This window comes from Pinus tabuliformis, chromosome 2_1 (assembly GCF_031772625.1).
Source record: "Pinus tabuliformis cultivar Carrire ecotype Pingquan chromosome 2_1, CPIR1, whole genome shotgun sequence".
Lineage (NCBI taxonomy): Eukaryota > Viridiplantae > Streptophyta > Pinopsida > Pinales > Pinaceae > Pinus > Pinus tabuliformis.
In genome coordinates, this window is record NC_142299.1 from 690,572,145 (window position 1) to 690,578,633 (window position 6,489).

Sequence of the window (6,489 nt, forward strand, 5' to 3'; positions counted from 1 at the left end):
GTGCAGGGGTGTCATTTCCAAATGAGACCTTCCTTTCCTTTTCTAAGGCATTATATGACTAAAGTTTTTCTTTATCACCTGTCATATGTTTCGAACATCCACTGTCAATGTACCACTGATTTTCCTATCCTTCTGCATATAAGGCTATACCACATCTTTCTGGTTGTGGTTCTTTCTTTCTCCAAGTTTTGGAACCCAATGAAGGTTACTCCTTCTGAGATGTTTGCCAAAACTTACTCCTGCATTTAGAATCTTCATGACCGAAGTTGTTAAAATAGAGCATCTATTTCATTTTCAAGAGCAAAAAAGTTATTATAGGTCCTCTTCATGATCCCAGTCACGCTCCTTTGATTTCGCGCTTCTTGAGTCATGATGGTCTTGTAGGCAACACATTGAGCAGCTTTTTGTCCAAATTTATGACATGAAAAGCATTGGCCATTAAAGAAATTCCTGCGATTATCAAATCTACCATCCAGGTGATTGTAGTTTCCATTGACATTCATCCTTGAGGAAAATTGAGAATGATTTACCTGCAGTTGGTTGTAGCTTCTATTCATCCTTGAAGTGGATTAACCCTGATTTACTTGGTGATATGCTTTATGCCTTTGTTGATGATTGTCAACCTGTTCACTTCTCCTTGTTGCATCAAGATAACTTTTGGAGATGGATGGCTTCTGTGCTTGAGATACTTCTTCAGTATATCCAAGACCTATCTTGATTAGAGGAGAACACTGCATTTTGATAATCTCATCTAAAGTTTTAGATCCTTTAGCAAATCTAAGATTAAGAGCTTTTTTTTTTCTCAATATCTTTTCTAAGTCCCACAATTTCACATTCTAGCTTTTTATTGTGTTTTTCCCTTTCAGCAAGTTGGAATTTCAGAGTATCTATGATCATATTCTTTTCTTCTAAACATATTTTAATTTTAGAAATGTCTTCATAGAGATCATCTTCATCTATAGCATCCAAGAAATCATCATCTTCAAAAGCCATCAAAAGTCTATAATCATTACCATGTTCATCTTCATCACTATTTGAAAGTCCATCATTGTCTTCATGTGTATAATAACTCTTCTTACGTTCTGTTTTCTGTTCCATCTAACTGGTTCCTTACCTTTATCAAGCTTATCTTTATGAGGACATTTGGCTGCATAGTGACCGACTCTTCCACAAGCAAAGCATTTGAAAGGTAGCTTACCTCTGAATCTTCCAGAACCCCGTTGAAGGTTCTTGACGAAGTTTGATTCTTCCTCTCCTTCTAACGTATGCCCTGACTCATTGTATTCTCCTTTGAATGCAGCTTCTCTCATGTTTGATGGCCCCCCTTTTCTCATTTCGAAAGCAGTTAGGATTCCGTGCAGTTGTGACATCATAATACTCTGAAGATTCTGCTTTTCTTCTATGGCAGAAACTTTTGATTCAAACTTAGAAGACAAGGATATTAGAACCTTTTCAACTAAAGTAACTTCTTTTATCTCTTCACCCAAATTTTTCACGCGTTTAACAATCTCATCTATTCGTAAGAAATAATTAGCCACACTTTCATCATTGTGCATTCTGAGAGTTTCATATTGAATTATGAGAGATTGAAGTTTTGCACATTTTACCTGATCGTCTCCTTCATACCTTAGGATGATCTTGTCCCATATTTCCTTGGCAGTTTTGAGCTGCATAACCTTGACGAATTCTGATTGAGATAGACTCCCCAAGAGAGTATTGACAGCCTTTGCATTTGTTTCATACTGCTTTTTACCAGCCGAATCTATAGGAGTTGATGATGGAAATGTGTATCCTCCTTCCACGATATCCCAAACTTCTACACCAAGAGATTGAAGATAGGTTGTGGTTCTTACCTTCCAATAAATGAAGTTGCTCCCATAAAATATTGGTGGCCTGATGGATGCCTCTTTTTCATAGTTTCTCATGATGATAGATCTTCCTTCAAGCGATCAAGCTTCTTCTGAAGGACCTGCTCTGATACCAATTGTTGGAAATAATACTGAGAGGGTGGGGGGGGGGGGGGGTGGTGAATCAGTATTATCAAAATCAAACACCTTTTCATTTTCATACTCAAGTATATATATACGCTACTTCAGTTATGGTAACTTGTGTATATACGCAACTGTGTCTAAAGAAACCAGCGTATATCAGTAAACTTATGATTCAGTTAATCCATTAAATGTTGATCTTTAATCAATGCATCAGAACTTCATTAACCATAGTAAACAGGTGCAGTAAAACAGAACAGATCATCACACACATGAACACAAGATATAAGGTGGAAACCCAATGTGGGTGAAAACCACCTATTGCAATTCGTCTCTATATTCTTTTAATAAGAAACTTATTTTTACAATATTTCTGTACTGGTGCAGTCTTATACCAATACGCAGGCTTCTACCTGCAGAAGGCTACAACCTTCTCTCGTTCTCCAGCTTCCCCTGGAAGGGAGGTACAACCCCCTTAGCTCTTGTACTAGCTGATGTACTAGTACGTAGGTGCTGACCTACAGAAGGCTACAACCTTATTTTCTTCCAGGGACCATGTTTCATAAATTTTCAGACTAGATCCATAAATAACATCAATCAAACATCAAATGTAACTGCATCAACCAATCCCCTTAGCACCAACCAAAACTAAATCAATCAATCACTTCTCTGAATGTTGTAACCAGAATACAGTAACAGTAACCAAACACCAATCCTGAATCCAGAATACTGCAACAATAAACAGAAGTAGCTAAAATATATTTTATTAGACGTACGCTACGATGAGGAACCTGTGTGCATACGCTTCTGTATGAAGGAAAACCAGCATATACACTTATTTGAATTACTGAACCATCGTGTATACGCGCCTTTTCTGTGTCAAACCTCTGTACAAATCTATAAAAGATAATTCACCCTTTTCAAATATTCAGACATTAGTTATACCTAGATTATCAGATTTATAGATCAAGTCATGCGCCAAATATAACAGATCAAAATCACACAAAGATACTACTATTCAAGCCTTAAGATCTTTACCCATACATAGAACTTATCCTTCTTCCAGCGCTCAGGTTCCTCCTTGGTTCAAATCTAGCTATGCACCATAACCCAATGACCAGTATTCTAGATCTTGCTCTTCATAAGATATTCAAACCCTGAGTGAATGCCTTTGTCTAATGATCTCCTCCCCTTTTTATAGTCTTAGGCCTTACTCAATACCATGGTCCAAAGCCATTTAGAACCAATACTTGGGACCCAATACCTGGGTTCAACACTTCGGACGCGATACCATGGTCCAAACCATAGGTCCAAATACCAGGGACTAAATACATGGACTAAAAAACAAGTTTTCCCACATGTATGTGCTTTTCCTTGCATGAAAGTACGTGCATATGCATACACACCTTTTGATCGGTGATCCTGCGTGTATACGCAGATTGGTTAAGAGGAAACTGTGTATATCTCTTTTTCTTTCATTCTGAGATCCTGAATTGTGACTTGTCATTTGAGTGAGTTGCCATCAAGGACAACACCTGTGTCATAGTGCCAAACCTGTGTCATAATGCCAACAAAAAGATGGTAAGTCATATGTATTAGTGAAATATGTTGTTAAGTCTCTGTCCAAAGTCCATGGGACCCCACCAGAAATTGCTCTAGGGGAATCCTAAGAGCATGCATTCAATGTCACTATGTCAATGTGGGGTGGGAAATGATGTCATCTTGTACCTCTAAGAAGTGCTCGAGATAGAACACCATCTTCAGGTTAAGGCTCTCTAATAGTCTGGTCCAGATAACCCGAATATATTATCTATAATTTCCTCTTGAAATGGTTTGATTTAATTCATACGTAGATAGCAGGGAGGGGGCTAGCATGTCTAGAGTGTACCCAGAAGGGGGTAAACAGTCTGGGAGATGGCCGCTGACTAGAAATGCAAGCTAAGGAAATGGCTTTTGAAGGGAAAAGTGTTAGGTAAAGATACCTATTTCTACTGAAGCTATATTTATAAAAACTATAAAGATAATTTTATACTTTTAAATTTGTCATTTCCCTGTTGTATTTGGATCCTGGCTTTTCAAAAATTTGGTAGATCTGTATACATATCCTGGTAACTTATATGTGCCCAAGTACCCAAGTTTCTCTTTAAACAATCCCACGAACAAGCAACACAATTATTTACCCATATGCCCCAACACATGGGCATTATCCCATGTGTGGCCCCAGAACAAGCATCATAGCATAAACTGGAGGGACACTTGACTCCAGGAAATGTGATAATCAAGGTGTACAATTATAAGGCCCCAAGAAATTTCTGTAACCTTGGTGTTATTCAAGAATTCATAGATATGAAAAAGAATTGTGTTGTATCAACTTGTTAAGGATCAAGTTTTACATTAGAGTCTCTCATCTAAATGGGGGATGAAGATTCAACTTTTAAGTTCGAGATTTATTTGAGCCCTAAAATTAACAAAGTCGTAGATAGTTTAGTTATTGTTGAGAACATCTAGATATCTCTATTGACAAAGGATATTGGAAAAACAAACGACAAGCTCTAACTTAGTATTAAATGTATCTTTTAAATGATATAAACTTTATGTTAAATATATATGAATGTGAGTGGTTACTAGATATGTGACCAATGTACACAAGAGTTTTTAAGTTTAGTGGTTAGAAGGTAATACCACAATAACCAACTTAGTGTGATATAATAATGTGACGAGGGATGATTAACTTGAGAGAGTGGTAATAGTATATTGAGTAGCCTCACTTAGGCTCCCATAGATGTAACCGTTGTAACATTATTCTCTTTAAATATGTTATTATTTTATTATCTCATGAATTTGTATAAAATTTCACATGTGGACTTCTCTAGTTTTAAATGCTTCTTACAATAACACAATTAAACCATGAGCACTCCATGAGAATGCATAATTCATCCTACTTGAAACATTCCCAAACATATGAGAAGTTGTTGCCCATGTGAATAGAATAGGTTTCATGTGACTTAACTTTCTATCAACACAGAACATACTCTAGACTTTGATATGTGTCGTAGCGTGTCATGTGCTCGACATGTGGGATAGAGACATGCAAATGTTGGTGGACATGTCATATTTCCTATCTATTTTGAAATATGATTTTTGCAATATTGTGGCAGTAGTGCCAATTCCAATTTATGGACACTACATGTGGTAGTAGAGCTACAGTGTAAATCCATTATGATGTACAACAATAGCCACACCATCCTAAACTTTGTAATGTATTCCATCCTAGGTTTTGTAATGTGTTATATGCATAGTCAATTTAGGAAATATGGGGAGGATAGAGCATGATTTTTATAACAAATGTTTATTCTTGTTGAATGTAGTTGCATAGTGTATCCTTCATTTAGGAAAATTATATGGTGAAACCCTACCTTTTACTATGAATGCCTGTTGTTTAGGGTTTATCTGACTGTTACTATTTTGATTAGTTTCTCGTGTATTATAGCAGTAGCATCTATTCCATTTTACACCTTTAGGGACATTGCACATGATATTAGAGTTATGCTATGAAGCCATTGCAATGTATAACTTCATGAATTGTTTATTTGCTTATGCTGTCATGTAAATTTTGTTGTAATTTCCATTAGAGAATAGTAGTTTTCCATACCTTGATTTCATTTGAAATAGTAGAGGTGTGGCCAGTGAAGTTTATATGCATTTTCTGTTTCGAGTTGTTTGTGGGAAGAATATTTCATGCGTTTGGTATGAGCCAATTATTTTCTCTTGGTCTTAGATTTTTTATAATTCTATGTTACACTTTTGAGGAACACACTATAGAAGAAAATGTTGGAACTTCTACTTTAAGTGTGTTCAGGCAGACATATTTCTGTTGATACACTGAGTGCAATTTTTAGGGTCAAGGACCATATTAGGGAAATATGTTTCCATCGACAATAGAAACCTTCAACCAACCTTTGTTGATCAAATCAACGTTTTGTTTCTTATCGCACAACTTAATTCTCTAATACGACTAAAATTATGGACTCTGGAATGATGCTTAAACACTTTGCCTTATCTTCTTAGGTGGTATTCAAATTGTGTAATCGAGCATGCCAAAGTTAGTTGACAACTCCAACATTGAACAAGCACAATCAAAACAAATTTGTTCTAAGTAGATATATTTCTACACAATCTAGTTCAGTGTAAGGTGTTACTTCTACAATCCAAAAAAAGAATATTGATTTAATGACTATCTGACAAAACTCATATGAAACTTGCATTAAGCACAATTTTCCAAAAACAGTGAAGCTTTATTGACTTCTAAATTACAACTAGTACAAAGGTGCATAAGTATAAAAACTTAATGTTGCATTATGTTTATAAGGTTACAACAAATTTTGTAATTGATGCCACTTATAGGAGCGCCTTAATTTTTTATGTCCCGCGTAACTTTCGATTCAAGGGGCTCCCTTTCCACCTTTTTCAACTACCATGATCAAAGATTCCATGATCACTT